At 48.7% G+C, this 17,902-nt stretch overlaps 1 long non-coding RNA gene across 2 annotated transcripts in view; it reads right to left on the minus strand.

The window, feature by feature from the left end:
* LOC146869440 (uncharacterized) overlaps positions 1 to 746 on the minus strand; it is an 80,692-nt gene extending 79,946 nt beyond the window's left edge. Inside the window, exon 1 of one of the 2 annotated variants that reach the window (XR_014981423.1) lies at positions 457 to 746. This is a non-coding gene — a long non-coding RNA (uncharacterized LOC146869440). The remainder of the gene's footprint in view (positions 1 to 456) is intronic. The other variant, XR_014981422.1, reaches the window with a different exon arrangement.
* Between the last annotated feature and the right edge of the window lie 17,156 nt (positions 747 to 17,902).

Here is a 17,902-nt window from a genome sequence, read left to right on the forward strand (position 1 = left end):
CTAGGCCTGACCCACGCACACGCAGCCATTCATTCCATCCGACACCTGAACAACACCCACGAGTCCATCGCGTCCCATAATACTCACCTCCACCACCAGGATATCATCAGCTGCAACACCCAGGTGTGGGCATTCACTTGAAGTCCCGCGCGAGTCACGCCTGCGATTCCTCGAAACACAATATGCGCCCGCATTCGCCACACCCATGTAGCGGAGCCATCACCCAGCTCCTCTCACGCCCCAAACATATATCTGCTTTCACATCCCGAACAGATCTGCGCCAACCCCGACTCTATGGAGCCCATCCGAGCTAGTGACGTCACACAAAACATACAGTAGTAAACATAAGGCCTAACCGGCGTCGCTCCAAATACGGAGAATAAAACAAAAGATCGCCGCGCGGCTGCCTCCTCCTGACCAGGAAGCCAGCGAGTCAGCCCGAGTGGCCGCACTCACCAGGGAGCCCTTCGTGGCCCTGTGTGCCCAGGGCCCCGAGCTACTCATCGCCGGTCACAGCATGTAGATGATGTAAGACAGCAGCACCAGCCCGATGATGGCGAAAAACATCAAGATAAAAATGTCCACCATCTCGGAAGCGAGAGAAGAGGCACGGAGAGCAGACGACGGATGAGCGGAGAGCACCCGGGAGGCGGTGGGAGGAGGATGCAAAGGACGCAGGAGAAGAAGGGAGGGGACAACGCGCATCAAGCAGAGAGGGGCTGCACGAGCCTGGGGAGGAGGAATGGGGCAGGTGAGAGCGAGGAAGTGGACATATGTACTAACAAGCATTTACAATGCAATGGTCTCGGCATTGGTAAAGTTAGAGCTATTGGCATTGATCATGACATTATTTTTGTTTATGTTTGTGTTTTTAAAACATTTAAAGAAACGGCATTGTCATGAGCAATGCCAATAGCTCTAACTTTAACAATGCCGAGACCGTTGCATTGTAAATGCTTGTTATTTCTGTCTTCCTCTTTTCCTCCTTACTCCCTCCCCTTCGCTTTCCTCTCTCATGTTATCCTGTCTCCGTCCTCCCTTCTCTTTTTCTTTCATCTTTGCTCCAAGAACATGGCCATCGGTATACTTAGCAACATTGCTCCGAAGACACTGCTCCCCATCGCCCCCACCACGGACGGGAATGACTCGACTTCCCGCAGCTTTGAATGCCTTTCTGATCTGCTCGATAAAGTAGGTCCACTCCAAGGCAAAAAGGACCGTCCGAAACCATCAGCACCAACGTTCAACAAAGTACTGTGCAAGGAAAGCCTTAAAACTCTGAGAAACATGGAGATGGTTGGCCTCCACCAATACCCTCACCCGTCTCAGAAATACCAGGCTCCTGTACAAGACACATCTTCTGGGAGGAATCCAACCACCTCACATCCCACCTGGACTTAGCCAAGAACCGACCAAAGCAACTCTTCCATCTGGTCAAAACTCCAACTGCCCCTCCACGTCCTTAACATTTGAAGACGCACCAACAAGAGCGGAGGAGTGTGTACAGTCCTTCCTCTTTACATCATGACGTCCATACTACCCCTCCCTTGGTGTGCAAATCCAAAGACACGTGGCGACATTTCCAAACCACTGCAGCGAAGTGGTGCAGGGTATCTTTTCAGCTTCTTTTCTTCGGTTATCGTGTAAATTGACACTTGCCCCTTTATTGAACATCTGTCTGAAAGTTAGTGCTCTCCTCAGTAAAGTAAGAAAAGGTATTTATAAATGCCTCTTGGTGAAAAGAAACGTAGCTTTAATGAATGTCTGCAAGGCACACATTAAAAAGAAAAGAGAATACAGCTTCATCCTCACAGTGATAACGGGCCAACATGATTCTGCCGTTCCTACTAACCCTACTTAGGTGTATTATGCCAGTCCTACAAACAGCTGTATGTCAGTCCTACAAACAGCTGTATGCCAGTCCTACAAACAGCTGTATGCCAGTCCTACAAACAGCTGTATGCCAGTCCTACAAACAGCTGTATGCCATGCCGATCAGCTGTATGTCAGTCCTACAAACAGCTGTATGCCAGTCTTACAAACAGCTGTATGCCAGTCCTACTAACAGCTGTATGCCAGTCCTACTAACAGCTGTATGCCAGACCTACTGACCCTGAAAAGGTGTATGCCATTCCTACTAACCGCTGTATGCCATGCCAGTCCTACTAACAGCTGTATGCCATGCCGATCAGCTGAATGCCAGTCCTACTAACAGCTGTATGCCAGTCCTACTAACAGCTGTATGCCAGTCCTACTAACCCTAATAAAAGGAATATGTCATTCGTACAAACAGCTGTATTCCATTCCTACCAACCCTACTAAAAAAGGTGTATGCCATTCCTAACCCCACTAAGAGGTGTATGCCAGTCCTAACCAACCCTACTAACAGGTGTATGCCAGTCCTACTAACCCTACTAACAGCTGTGTGCCAGTCCTCAGGACCTTAACTGAGCCTTGACACTGCAAGAAAGCTAAATACAGATGTAAAACGGAGTACAAACGCTGCCCCAATAATAGTGGCGTGACGAACGTGGCCAACGTCTAAATCACTTTTACTTTTCATTATTACTCCCTGCTCTCCTTCACCCCCACACACAGCTGGCGTAGGCACAGCCGCATGGGCACACTGGCAGCGCTCATCTGCAGTTTTGAGAGAGTTGTAACCCGTCGTGAGTGATGCCCGGAGGAACCCTATGACGATGCATGCCACCACATGGCGGGTCCGCGCTTTCCAGCCTTAAAGCAGAGTTTGTGTAGGTTTTGTCGGTTTCTTTACTCCTAGAGTATACAGAGGACTCTTATGACCCTGTAGGGGTTTGGCCACATCAGACCCGTTGCATCTTGGGTGTCTGGACTTTCAAAATGGACTTGAAGGCCCACTACAACAAGATTTTAGCTAAGACATTATTTGTTACCAAATGCTGGTGCAGACATACTCGGCTCACCCTGGTCACTCCTGGACACACCTCTTGTACTGTTTTCTGTAATGATTCCTTTGTAATATTGTAACTTCCATGTAACAAACATGTCTACTGTAGAGCGGTCTAGGCTCTTTGGGTAATGCATACATCGAACCCTCCCGGTTCCGGCGGGAAAGTACCGATGTCAAGGCTAGCCTCCCGCCTCCGATTCCTACAGGCCCAAACCCGACTGCTCGGGTTGCTTCAGATGGGAGGGGCTGGCCTCGTGTTACTCGGAGTATGCACTGCCAGGAACCTGATCCTGCAGGCCAGTGCACAACACTTATGCCACGCGCCCTCTGCCTGGCATAGCGATTTCTATGCGCTCTTGACAGGTGTGGAAAAAACTTCTGTTTCAATCTCTGCTATTCCATCCCGCAGCAGCAGACTTGCAAATCCCATACACGCCTATAGACCCCGTGCAGCCACAATAGAAGTCAATGGGAGAAAGACATTCTCAGGATGATGTTTTTTAAATATCCCCCTTTCCTCTTCCAACATGCTGGCATGTATGGTAATATCTGCCTCATATATACACATAAATAAATATTCGAAGGGTTCCTCAGCACTCTCCAAGTCTTGGGGCTCAGCAGAGTATAAAATCTTCCGGCTGGATTTCGGCTGCACACTACTTCCGGGAAACTCTGGAGTGCAGAGTGCCCCTCCTACCCCCGTTCGGCTGGTGATGGGTGCGGGGCGAGGCCAGGCTGGCAGTGTGCGCCCAGAGGATCAGGGTGAGCCTTGCCCCTCCTGCTACGGATGGGTGCGGAGTGAGGCCAGACTGGCAGTGTGTGCTCAGAGGGTCAGGGTGAGCCCGGCGCCCCTCAGTCGAGGACCGGGAGCCCTTCCCCTCCTGCTAGTGATGGGTGCGGGGCGAGGCCAGACTGGCAGTGAATACCCAGAGGATCAGGGCAAGCTCTGCCCCTCCTGTCCCCGTCCTGCTAGTGATGGGCGCGTAGCGAGACCTAACTGGCAGTGAGCCCAGAGGGTCAGGTTCAGCCCGACGCCCCTCTGTCCAGGACGGGGAGCCCTGCCCCTCCTGCCAGTGATAGGGGAGGCCGTGAGGGGCGAGGCCTGGCTAGCAGAGTGTGCCCAGACTCCAGAGGGTCAGGGTGAGCCTTGCACTTCCTGCTACGGATGGGTGCGGGGCGATGCCAGACTGGCAGTGTGTGCCCACAGGGTCAGGGTAAGCCCCGCCCCTCCCATTCACTGAGGGCACTATGAATCTGCAGCTCCTTCCGGGTTGTTTATTCCACCGGTGATGTAATGATGGGTATTCTGAAGGAAGCTGGGTCACGCCGAGGGCCCAGGAACCGGTCTGCCCGCCTCTGGGGCGGGGCGTTCCCCGTGTGGCTACCTGCCAATGGCACAATATTGCACAAATGGAGTTTAAATTCAGGAAACCCCGGTGTGAGCTGTGCCCGGGGGGTGGGGGGAGGTGGGGCGGGGGGGGGGGTTGTGTTCCCAGGTGGCTCACTCACCACGGCACCGTGTTGCACAAACCCCGGTGTGAACTGGGCCGGGGGCTGGCTCGGTGCTGCCCCAGGGACACTGCCCGTCATCAGGGCGTGCTCTTCCCGCACTCTGGGGCGGTTTTTTTTCATCTTTTTTAAAAATTATTTTATGCGTTTTTGTATAGCGCGGACTTTACCCGAAGGTGTCAGAGCGCTTCACAATAGGAACAGTACTGATACATGAGGTACAAATTACAAGTGTGCCCTGCTATGGTCAGAGGCGCCCCCGCACTGGCTGCACAGCCCACAGCCCAGCCGGGGGTGCCTGGGAGCCTGCCGCGCTCCACGAGGACTGTGGTGAAACCCGAAATACTGATGCTTAAATGCACTTTGCGTTCTCTCGCGCTCTAAAGACAAATGTGTTGTCGATTGTCAATGCTTGTGTTTTCTAGTTTACACAAGGGATATCATCTGCTCTACATAGTCTATTCATTCATCCATCTTTTTGCCCACCCGCCAGTAACTGTAAATGAGTGCTCCCACAGGGCCAACTCTGCACGTGTCCATCTCTGCCACGCGCACACACCTCACGGGGCTTCATGGCGCTATGGGCCGAATTGCAGCGCAGATCTGCTCCCTGGCGAAGCAGCTGTCCCTTCGTAAGGTCAGGACACCGGCTCTGTTGGGGCAGAGCAAAAGGCACGCCACTGCCTTTCTCCGAGGCAGAGCATGCCTCGGAGAAAGGCAGCCTCCTTTTCGGATTCGGGGGCGTGTTTTGCTGTTGTCTCCTCCCTGAGACTTTTCGCAAAAAACACGCCCCCCGATCCGAAAAGGACGGGGCATGATTGGAGTGACGGGACCTCTTCTTTAATGGCTGGCCAGCATTTACGAGGCCAGCCAATGGAGAACAGGGCAGAAGAGGGGCGGGTTCAAGCCCCTCTTCTCCCAAGTCATTAAATCTCCGGACTTCCGGTCTGCCGACCGGATGGTCCCGAGACCTAAAAAGGGGGAGTGAAAAGAGAAGAGGTGAGTGGAGGAAGGAAGGGGTTGGAAAGAGCGGAGCAAAGATGCAGTGAAGAAGGGATAGCAGGGGAGAATATAAGAGAATCATTGGCAGTGAGAAGAAGAGAGAGGACGAGCAGTGAAGAAGGGAGAGCAGGGGAGAATATAAGAGAAACATTGGCAGTGAGAAGAGAAGAGTGGACGACAGAAAGGAGGCTGCGAATAGAGAAGCAAGAAAAAGTTCTACAGAAAAGGGCGTCATAAAGACAGAAGGGAAGGAAAACGTGCAGTGAGAAGAATTGTGAAGGGAGGGTGAAAAGACAATTGGCAGAGAAGAGATACTAGAAAGGGAGAGTATGAGATAAAGGTCAGTGGGTAGACAAAGAGAGCGTTCAATAGACAAAGAGGCAGTGGAGAAGGGTGAGAATACGGTGAGAAGGAGGAAAGAGAAACGAGGAGGCAGGACACGAGGAATGGGCAGCGAAGACAGTAGGAGAGAGAGAACGAGATGAAAGGGCAGTGCAGATAGGAGAGAAGCAAGAGTTTAAGACATAAAGGCCTAATGAAGACCGTCGTGTGGAAAGGGTACTATAAAGGTACAGTGGATAGAGCAGGGAAAATAATTTAAGATGTGAAGGGGTGATAAAGAGAGGAGAGAATGGGAGTGTGCAAAAAAGAACCAGGGTAGTAAAGAAAGAAAGGAGTTGGCGAGAGAAGGAGGGAGTGAAGAGAGGAGAAAAAGGGAGAGTGTAAACCAGACACACCTTTCTGTGATAACAACACTGATGCGCAAACAGAGCCTGGGGGAGTCTGGTGAAGTTGATGAAGGGACTGAAGGGGCGAGCAGAGAAGGAATCTAGACTGTGAAGGGGTGAGGCTGAGAAACCAGACAGTGGGAGGCTGATTACCCGGGCCAGGGGGGCAGGAGAGGTGTTCGAATCCAAGCAGCGCTACAATACTTGATACAGTCCAGGCATGAGCGGGCACATCCGTTCCATGCCGATAAGCACGCTGCATCGGTTTGCTCCCCACTTCAAGGGCGATGCAAGGAAAACAAAAAACATTCAAAGCCCGGCTAGAGCAGTCTGTTCCCAAGGGAGCCAAGTGTATCGAAAACACGCACATCCGCCCCCGGCCATGGGCCCCCGGACGGCACATTTGTGCTTTTATAAATAAAGTGTAGCAGCGCATGTCTGGAGGCCCCCTACAGAACCCGCAGCCGCCAGATGCAACTGTATCTCTTTTTCGACTGAAGGGGTCCGGCGATACATGCATCACAGGCGGGTGGCAGGTCATGACTGTGTGTAGATACACTGTAACACGCAGAGTTGGGTTAGTTGTGTGCTACTTTGTAAAGCAGCGGTTATTTTCTGTGACCTATTAAAAGTATTTAGGGCTAAATTACTATATAAAGCTACTGCCCAAGGGGGCGCTAAGCCCGATAAGATGGCGGACTCGTGATCTTGCTTCTCCCATCCGGCCCGTTAACTCCAGCGGGATTCCCTGCTGCCTGGGGATCCCCTTACCCAAACGAGGACCCTTGGGTGCTGCTTCATACTTTGGGATCCGAATGAGCTCGGCTTTCCTGCGTGATCGGCCGGGACTCTACGCCGGAGCAGGCACATCGGAGCCCGGCCCTTCGTGAAGACAGCCGCCTACCTGCGGGGGTTACACAGCTGCCTTGCCTCCTTTTCGGATTCGGGGGCGTGTTTTGCTGTTGTCTCCTCCCTGAGACTTTTCGCAAAAAACACGCCCCCCGATCCGAAAAGGACGGGGCATGATTGGAGAGACGGGACCTCTTCTCCAATGGCTGGCCAGCATTTACGAGGCCAGCCAATGGAGAACAGGGCAGAAGAGGGGCGGGTTCAAGCCCCTCTTCTCCCAAGTCATTAAATCTCCGGACTTCCGGTCTGCCGACCGGATGGTCCCGAGACCTAAAAATACTTTATTACTAACCAAAGGAGCTGTTTTTAGAAGCATTGGAAAATTACAGATTGCAGAAAAAAAGAGTAAGGTTCCATACCTATGCCTTGCAGTTTGCACGCAGCTCCTGGTTCCTAGCTCACTGTACTGTAATGGAAGTATGTGAACTTAAGAATTGCAAGTAAGAAAAGGATCTCTGTGTCAAAAGCAATAATCCGCTTCCCTATCTACATAAAATACAAATATGTGATTTGCATGTTACACAATATGATTTTCAGCAGACTCGTTAAACCTCAATGCAGCTTTAAGAGTCAAAACTATGATGAGACATTGTTGTGTTGTGCTGCATGACTGCTGCTCAGCATGTGTTAAGAAGCTGAGCTCATCGCGTGCTCGAGGCATTGTTGTGCTGTGCTGCATGCCTGCTGCTCAGCATGTGTTAAGAAGCTGAGTGCATCGCGTGCTCGAGGCATTGTGTGTTGGGCAGCTCGAGCGCGTGGAGTAGGGTGTGCAGCGGGAGCGAACAGCATGTGGAGCAGAACGCGCAGGAGAGTGCCGCGTGCTACTGTCAAGTCGAAAGACAGCATGTGGTTGGCAGTGACTGCGCGTGTTGTGGGGCGCGTGTCAGACCATGCGCTAATAAACAAACGGCGGTGCAGTGGATGCTAAGTATAAAATCCGCACGCTGGTAGAAGAAACAATCATTTGCAATGCAATAGGTCTCGCATTTATACGAGTTTGAGCTATTGGCATTGTAAATGACAATGGGACCCGGGGGGACCGCGGCGCGAGCCGGGTGTCCCCCTGGGAAGGTTCGCGCGATGGTACAGACCACGCAGCGAATCACGAGTTAGGTAGGGGGCGGGGCTTAGGTTTTCACCGTTGGAGAAGCGTTTAGGCGGGAAACGAGCGCTGAGGCAGAGAGACGGTCGTTTTTTGTGCCGTTTTTTGCCTCATTATTTATTTAATTTGTATTTAACTAAAGAAGCTGGTCATGGCTGACGACCCAGCTGTTCAGAATGCGCTCCGTGTTCTGTACGAGGCAGGCCGGGTGGACTTATTGGCCCCTGGTGTTCCTGACTTAATGTCTTCAGCTGTGAGGCGCCCGAAGAGAGTAACGGCGAAAGGTGTGAGCGACGCAGTGGCAGCTTGTCTTCCTGTCAAAGGACGCGTGCAGGAGATGGCCACCAGAGGTGAACTCGCTCCTGTTTCAGCTAAGGATCCACGCGGCAGGCCTGCTCGTTTGAGCTCCCATTCCCGGCTCCTGACAGCGCGCTGCGCCTCGGCACCAGCAGTCACGGTGAGGGAGTCCGGGGAGGTCTCTGTGACTCGGGTGGGACGAGCTCGTCGTCGAGTCAGCGCCAGGGGAGGCGCGGTTTCTAGAAGCCTGCCTGCATCATCACGCAGAGGTATAAGTGGGAAGGGGAGGGGAATGTCTAGTGAGGGTGCTGACATTATGTTTATTGAGTCCCCTTCTCCTGCAAAACGGGCGTCTTTGAAGGGCGCAGAGTATTTTTTGAACAGACCCGGTTACTTTTCTGGGCATAATATTGACATTGCTCCTCCTGTTTTGTCATTGGGACGCTCTGCAGCTTTGGTGGACTATCCTAGCGATAGTGGTGGGGAGGAGGAGGTTTGTCTAGACAGGTCATCTTTTTCTATCCCTTCTGAGGCTTGTGGGGGACGCCTAGCGAAGGGAACTTATTTCGGTAAGCGTTTTTCAGTTTCTGGGGTGTCCCCTTTACCTAGGGGCCCCCCTGGGTCCAAAGGTGTGTATGCTCTCACATCAGCAGTTGGCTTGGGGCAAGTTACTCCTTCTTGTCTCCCTTTGGGTGAAGATGTGTCAGAGAATGTGGCTACGGTGGTACAGAGGTCATCGGAAGATGCTGGGCCTTTGCAAGAAGATACTGTTATTAACTCTTCAGACATTGTCTCCATTTTCCCGGCTTCTCGCCCCCCTCCTTGTCACCCGCAGGTGGATTTTGATTCTCCTTTTGGTCCTCAACGTGGTCAATGGATTTGGGTTGAGCATGCTGTTCCTGACTCATCGGAGGCGGATGCTTGTAATCATGTCTCTGGTCATGGTAAGTTATCGCATTCTGGCACGAGCGGCGAGGAGGCGGTAGGTTATTCAGTCCAGCAGGCAGCTCAAGTTTTTCCTCGAAAAGCAATTCAGAAGCAGGTTTCGCCTTTTGGTAACGTGTCATTTTCATCAAGCGGATCAGGTGCGGATCTTAATATAGCGGCCGGGCTCTCTAATCGGAGGCCTGTGACCAATTGGGAGTTTTACGATGGTGGGGTGGGTGATGGCGAAATGCCAAGTACAAGCAAGGATGTTTGTGAATCTTCAGAGGTGCAGGGTATTCAAGGTCTGGGTTATTTTGATGGTACTGAAGATGTTTTTCCAGAAAAGGATCGTGGGGGTAATGGTTGTTGTTCCGAACATGTTCCTTTCGTGCCTTCAATGGGTGCGGGGGCAACCAATTCTGCTAGTGTCTTACAGAAGTCAAGTGCGGATTTCACGTCGGACCAAGAGCGGCATCGCGATTATCAGCGTTGTGATGATCCTCGGGAATTTCAGAAGCGTGCTGCACAACTAACGTCAGGTAAGCCTCATTGGTGGGCTGCTTGGTCACAACCTGGGGTAGGCAAAATTTTGCCGGGCTCGGTGGGGGTGGACGAGTCAAATACATCTAAGGTGTTGGGGGTTGGTTTTGGTGGGGATACAAGGGACAAGGCTTTTCGAACATCTATTTCAGGTAATGCGGATAGTTCCAGCAAAAGGTCTTCTGTGGGTAGTGGGGTTGCTGAGGTTGGTCCTGCTGTTTCAAGTCAGGTGAAGGCTACTGCTGGGACTCGGCAGAAGCTTCCTTATATGGGTCTTGCCATGCCATTAGGCATACATCTGTCAGTTAACACCAAGAATAAGATTTGGCTGCATGAATTTGTCGATATTTTTAAACTCCTTCATAGGGATATTCAAGCCAGAGAGGGGTCCAAGGAGGAGGAGTGGGAACTTTCTAGGCAGCCCAGGGTCCCAAAGTCTATAGAAAATTGGACTGCAGCTTTTTTGATATATGCTAGCGTGTTTTGTGAGAGGTATCCGGACAGGGCTATTTCATTGTTTAAATATATGGACACCATTCGTAAGGCACATTTGCAGTTTGGGGGCTATGCATGGCTTAATTATGATGAAGAATTTAGGGCGCGGATCAGTATGTTTAAAGATAAACCGTGGGGTGAAGTAGATCAAGAGCTTTGGCTGCAGTGGATGTCCTCTGCTCAGCCGGTTGCGTCAACGCACACTGCAAGTGGTCTGCCGATTATATATCGGCCCTTTCTGCCTCGCCCCGCTCCAGTTGGGGCAGGGGTTACAGGAAGGGGTCACTTGCCGATGCCAGGGGCCTGCTGGAATTTTAACCGGGGCTCATGCACTAGGCAATTCTGTAGGTTCAAACACGAGTGCTCCCAATGTGGCGGTAGACATGCCATCACCCAATGCTTCGCTAAACAGCCTCAAGGGGGTTCAGGGAGTTTGCCAAGGGGTGGAGGGGGATTCCCTCAACTTATGTCAAAGGGCTCATACCCCAATTAATCTGATGCGTTTGCTGCCTTGGTTGGAAGTTTATCCTGATTATGAAGCTGCGTCCAAACTGTTTTGGGGTTTTAAAGAAGGTTTTCGCATTGGCTACCAAGGGCCTCGTGATCACCGTTGGGCTGACAATCTAAAATCTGCTAAGGAACTGCCTCAAGTGGTGCAACGGAAATTGGAGGCTGAAATTCAAGCTGGTCGTGTAGCTGGGCCTTTTATTCAATGCCCCTTGGAGAATTTGATAATATCTCCGTTGGGGGTAGTCCCTAAAAAACGGGTTGGTGAGTTCAGAATGATTTTACACCTGTCATGGCCGGAAGGCCAATCTATTAACGATTTCATTTCCCCTGAGGATTCCAATGTCTCTTATGCGTCCGTGGATGACGCTTTGAGATTGGTATGGGAGGTAGGGGTTGGTGCAGAATTAGCAAAATGTGATATTCAATCGGCCTTCCGTTTACTTCCTATCCATCCATCGGATTTTGAATTGCTAGGTATGTTTTTTAATGGAGCTTTTTACGTTGACAAAGTACTTCCTATGGGGTGCTCAGTGTCTTGTGCCTTGTTTGAAACGTTTAGCACGTTCCTACAATGGTGTTTTTCGGTGAGGAGTGGCCACACACATGTCTGTCATTACTTGGACGATTTTATGTTCATTGGCGATGCACAACTAAAACAATGCCTTAAAGGTCTCGAATTCTTTCAGGACTTGGCTGAGGAGTTTGGTGTTCCGCTGGCTCCTGAAAAAACGGAAGGTCCTTGCACTAAGCTCGTATTTTTGGGCATAGAGATAGACACGGTAACTATGATGGCTAGTTTGCCAACTGCAAAGGTAGAAGAGATCAGGTCTTTTCTTTTGGAGGTGCTTGGTAAGGATAAGATTGAGCTTCGGCAAGTCCAACGGCTTTTGGGCTATCTGAATTTTGCTTGTCGGGTTGTTAGGGCAGGCAGGACTTTTTGCAGAAGGTTGGGTTTTGCGATGTCCGGAGCCTATCTTCCTCACCACAGAATTCGTCTTACCAAAGCCATCACGGAAGATCTTCAGGTGTGGTTAACCTTTTTGTCAGATTTCAATGGAGTTTCTTTATATTTTCTTGGTGACAATACTATTTGGCAGATACAGATTTTTTCGGATGCCTCTGGAGCACATGGTTTTGGTCTTTTTTGGGAGGGTCGTTGGTGTGCGGAGGCATGGCCACGCCATTGGTTATCACAAGGGCGCAGTATTGCTTTCCTTGAGTTGTTTCCATTAATTGTGGCCCTGATGGTTTGGGGTGTGGAATTCAGTAACAGATGTGTAATGTTCCACATTGATAACATGGCTGTGGTTCAGCTCATAAATAATCAGAAGGCCAAAGATCTAAGGGTGTTGAGGCTTTTGCGTTTTTTCATGTTACTCAGCTTAAAATGCAATATTGTTTTTCGTGCAAGGCACATTCCAGGTGTCAATAATTCAATTGCAGACGCCTTGTCTCGTTCTAATTGGCAGAAATTCCGCAACTTGGCGCCTGGTGCAGACACCTACAAAACTCCAATCCCGCAAGACATCTGGGTGCTGGGGGAATGAGAATCATCGATTTGGTCGAGAAATCGATAGCCCCTGCTACTAGACGCACTTATCTGCAGGCTTGGTCTGAATTTTTAACTTTTATGAGATCACACTGTTTTGAAGGTCCTTTATTGGATTCCAAGTTTTGTATGTTACAGTTTGTTTTATCTTTAGTCAATAAAGGTTTATCACACACAACCATTTCTGGCAAATTGGCTGGGATTTCTTTTTATGGTCAGCTATGGTGGGGTCAAGATTTAGTTGGGGATGTTTTGTTGCGGCGGATGCTCAAAGGTTTGAGCAGGGAGCGGATACAGTCCGGGCCTTTACGAGAACCTATTACTTTTGGTTTGTTACAGCAGTTACTAGTTCAATTGCCTTTTTGTTGTTATGACCTTTGGGAAGTGTCGCGCTTTCGTCTATGTATGATTTGGTTGTTTTTTGGTGCCTTTCGGGTTTCAGAATTATTGGGGTTGCGAGGACAAATAGGGATTCGGTCCAGTGAAATTGATTTTCAACGTGGGGTGTCAATCAAGTTATTTTTGAAAAAGTCTAAAACTGACCAGTTGGGTAAAGGTGTTTGGGTTAAGTTGAGTGGGAGTGGGGTTCAAGGATGTTGTCCTATTTGGGAATGGGATTCATTTGTAGGTTCCCCTGATTTCAGACATGGGCCCATATTTTTGCATCAAGATAGGTCAAAAATTACTGATGCTCATTTATTGGCTGTTTTACGCAAATCCTTGAAGAGGATTGGGAGGGACCCCTTACTTTTTGGGACTCACTCATTTAGGATCGGGGCAGCTACGGAAGCGGCTAAATTGGGCTGGGACTGGGAGGACATTAAGAGGATTGGTAGGTGGAAGTCTGCATGTTGTTCTCGTTATGTCAGACTATGATGGCTTATTCGTTTGCTTTGATACAGGCTAATTTTTACTTTTCTACCTAGGTCGTGCCATCAATTCTTTTTCCTCAAAAATGCGTACTTGGATCATAGGTCATTCCTTCGTCAAGTGGTCTGCTGTTTTTGCAGAACGTCAGATCTACGGCAGGTCGCTCGGACTTCCTAGCAAAGGCCACGAAGTTCTATGGAAGGGTAACGGTGGGATGAGGTGGAGCAAGTTGTTTTCTACGCTATCTGAATTATCAGCTGACAGAGGTTTTCCAGACTTGTTAATAATACATTTAGGTGAGAATGATCTTGTACCTTTATCTGGGTTATCGCTCTTGAAACAAATGCAATTGGATCTAGCAGTCATCAAGAACAATTGGGTGGGTACGTCTCTGGTGTGGACCGAATTTATTTATAGACAACAGTGGAGGGGGGCCCGCAATCATTCAGCCATGGAAAAAGCTCGCAAAAAATTAAACCGTGCGATGAAGATTTTTTGCAATGCAATGGGTATTCAGGTTTTGTCTCATGATAACATTACCAGTGTCGAGTATCATCTTTTTCAGGAGGATGGGGTTCATTTATCCCAGTTAGGTCAAGCCTACTATATGATGGAATTACGGGACTTGCTGGCGGGTTTTTGGAATGAGAATCTTTGGTGTGATCATCTTTTAAAGTAGAGTATGTTGTTTTTTGAGCAATTTTCTTTTGGGGGTGGGCCAGGAAAACTCTTTGGGTTTTCCTGGGTGGCGGTTTTTTGAGGGTTTGGATAGTCTGGAGCGGGCTTATCCTTCCCTCTGGGGCAGGGGAGGGTGGAAGAAAAGCTGGACAGGTAAACCAAATGGTCAAAAAGGAAATGATGCCATTGGGGCAGTACATGGGGTAATTTATGGTAAATTTTGGTTGGGGTATTTTTGGAATTGTTTGTGGCAAAAATGTTTGGGAAGCAATTTGATAATATTTATATTGTCTCAATAAGTGGTTCTTAGTTACCTGTCCTAATAAAGTGACCTTTTTTGCTAAGTCAAAATTTGGTGTTGTCTGTCTTATTGCGCGATGGGACCCGGGGGGACCGCGGCGCGAGCCGGGTGTCCCCCTGGGAAGGTTCGCGCGATGGTACAGACCACGCAGCGAATCACGAGTTAGGTAGGGGGCGGGGCGTAGGTTTTCACCGTTGGAGAAGCGTTTTAGGCGGGAAACGAGCGCTGAGGCAGAGAGATGGTCGTTTTTTGTGACCTTCCCTCCCACCCTCTTTTTTCTGTAAAAAAAATATATATATATATATATATTAATAATAATAAAAAAAATAAATAAAAAAATAAGTAAAAAAAATATATATAAAAAAAAAAAAAAAATATATATATATATATATATATATATATATATATATAAATTAATTTTTGATCTTAAGTCACGTTTAGGACAGGTGACATTTTGTTTCATTTCATGTGTGTTTCTTTCACGCGGTTTTTTGAGGGTTTGGATAGTCTGGAGTGGGCTTATCCTTCCCTCTGGGGCGGGGGAGGGTGGAAGAAAAGCTGGACAGGTAAACCAAATGGTCAAAAAGGAAATGATGCCATTGGGGCAGTACATGGGGTAATTTATGGTAAATTTTGGTTGGGGTATTTTTGGAATTGTTTGTGGCAAAAATGTTTGGGAGGCAATTTGATAATAGTTACATTGTCTCATTAAGTGGTTCTTAGTTACCTGTCCTAATAAAGTGACCTTTACTGCTAAGTCAAAATTTGGTGTGGTCTGTCTTATTGCGCGATGCTTTTTATTTAAGTTTGGTTTTTTTAAAACATAAATAAAAGGCACTGTCATTTACAATGCCAATAGCTCAAACTCGTATAAATGCGAGACCTATTGCATTGCAAATGCTTGTTTAATGAAGGCCTATACTGTCAAATGGTTGGATCTAAAAGTGTTGAACGGGCTGCTGAGTATAGTACAGATTTAGCCGCGTGGAATCGGGACTCACCAAATAATTGTTTTACCGGAGAGGGTAAACAGGAAATGGGCACTGCCATACCTACCAGCTAATTGGAAAAAAATATAATTTATATATATATATATGATTAGGTGAGGAGACCGAGTGAATTTCGCAGGCCGGAGGAAGTCACGCTTGGATGAGGTGTCTAATGTGATAAAGCGGACTCGTGGTCAAACCGAAAAACCACAGACAGGAAATATGAACATAACTTAACATGCATCATGTTGAATGAAACGCTTCCACTTGAGGCGGAAAAAAGGCACACAGTTATCTGAACGTTTTCGTTTTAATTAATTTGGATTCTCTATTTACATTTTTGAAAACGTAAAAATATAACGTTGAAAAATCTGGGGAATCTAAAAGTCAATATATAAAATATGCAAATAATGTACGGACCTCAGTCTGACCCCACCGGTGAAGATTTCCGTTAACCACGAACGGATCCAAATGTATTTGTGTGTGTGGCTGAGAGACATAATAAAGCCGCCATGAATATGCCAACGAACATGCCTGCTGCAGGCTGGCGCGCGCCGGAGCTGCTTGGAGGAATCCACTTGGAACGAGGGCACGTGCGTCACGGCAGAGAAACAGGCCGGCGCTCTGGCTGCCACCTGTGGACCAGCTCTGCAATCAATGCGTGCAGACACCGCGAAGGATCCAGCAATGTGTGCTGCGGCTTCTCAGAAATCGATAAAGCCTTTTTAATAAAGGGCAAGGTCCGAAGGTATCAGAGTGCTTTACAAAAGCACCAGTTGAATTACAAACGGACACATTCATTTTCACGGGGAGTAGTGATTTGCCCAGAATCACAGGATGCTTGAGCATTCCGAAGACTCACACCGTGTTTTTCAGCTTTAAAGACGGCAACTGTAGCCGTTATTAAGCCACATAAGTCTGGCATATTTACACTCTAAAATCTAATGATTTTCTCCATGAGGAGTGGGAACTGTAAACAGAGCATATTTAGAAAAACACTAGTAAATTGTCCAAGACACCTAATTCAATTTACACGCTCGATAACTCAAAGGTGGGCCACTTAACTGCTGTTGATAGCACGTCTTCTCCAAACTTGTCAGTGTTCTCGTCATGTGTTGGCAGGTTGCATCCATTACAAATGCAGTGCCATATCTACTGCGGACACCATAACTGCCGTTCCTATCTTTATAAAGCAATTCCAATTGATTTTCCAGTCACTTTAGAAAGAGTTAGAGGAAATTAAATTATCAATCTCGTACAATCCTCTGTCCCCCGTGCCTGCTTTAACAACTGCGGCTATGAATGCGGATGTTAAAAATTACTGGCGAGAGCTAACCAGCATTGGCTTCGCGGCCGTGAAAATGACACGGCCGCGCGGCCCACGAAAGTGATTGCGGTCGTTCGGCAGGTTATTGCTGTAAGTGGAAATGTGAACACGAGGAAACCGACTTGAAGTTAGGTGAACTATTTCTCACATCATATTTCCTGGAGAGGTGTTTTTTTTTTTCTAAAAGCCACTTCAATTTGATGTGTTTGCAAAGTAACGGGGTTTTTGAAAACACTTGCAGCTAGCTTTAGACGTGAAGCACGATTTTTGTTGCACATGGTAAGAAGGTACTCCGACCTGTGTGCGTTACAACAGGTGGTGGTGGAAATGTGTGAAACTTAAGGATTTCTTAAAATATGGCGCCGCCTTCCCTCTGTTCTAGGCAGATGGGGTTTCAAGTATTCCACCAAGGAACAGGCAGCGCCTTCCCGGTTATGTAAGGATTGTAAGGATTGTGTAAGCGTTTGAGAATGACGGCTGAAACAAGCCCGGGAGTTGTGGAAGATAGGGGTGGGCGGAATTTGCGGAATTAACCTTCGCAAATTATCGCGAGAATGTTTAAAATTATCGCAAACAAGCAGAAATATCGGGAAGATGCGGAAGTTTTTTTCCGGCATGTTCGCGAGATTTTCTGCATGGTTGCGGGTCGCCAACTTACCCATGTGGTTGCTTGCGGGCGCGGCCATCTTGTTTTGAGTTGTTCTCGCGGTGCATGATCGCGAGAAGAAAGACGTGATCGCGCGATGCATGACGTCACTGCGGGCGCGAACTGTCGCGAGACAGCGCAAATGGCTAAAAACAATACAACATCTCATGGAGAACGCGACCGGATCAAGAAAACTTGTCGGCGAACGCAGGGATTCAGGTAAGGCGATCGCGCGCGCGCGAGAATGTATCATTTTACAGCGCGAGCAAGAAACAAATTATCGCCAAGCTGCGGAAACCGGAATTTTTGACATTTTCGCGCTCTCCGCGGAACGCAAAAATGTCAAATTATCGCAATTTCCGCGAACGGAACGAAATTTTTGCCCAGGCCTAGTGGAAGACGCGCGGTTGCGAGTCGCACTCTGTGGTGGGGGAGGAGCGTTGAAGCGCGCGCTAGGGATAGACAGCTCCTCGCGAAATAAGTAAAACAAGCAGGAAGTGGGATAAGGGAGGGAGTAGGGGAGAGAGGCACGCAGGCTGGCAAATGGTGATCATTTCGCGGCCGCTTTGATGTTCAGTGGCCGCGCGTCTC

Source organism: Triturus cristatus, chromosome 1_1, assembly GCF_964204655.1.
Source record: "Triturus cristatus chromosome 1_1, aTriCri1.1, whole genome shotgun sequence".
NCBI lineage: Eukaryota > Metazoa > Chordata > Amphibia > Caudata > Salamandridae > Triturus > Triturus cristatus.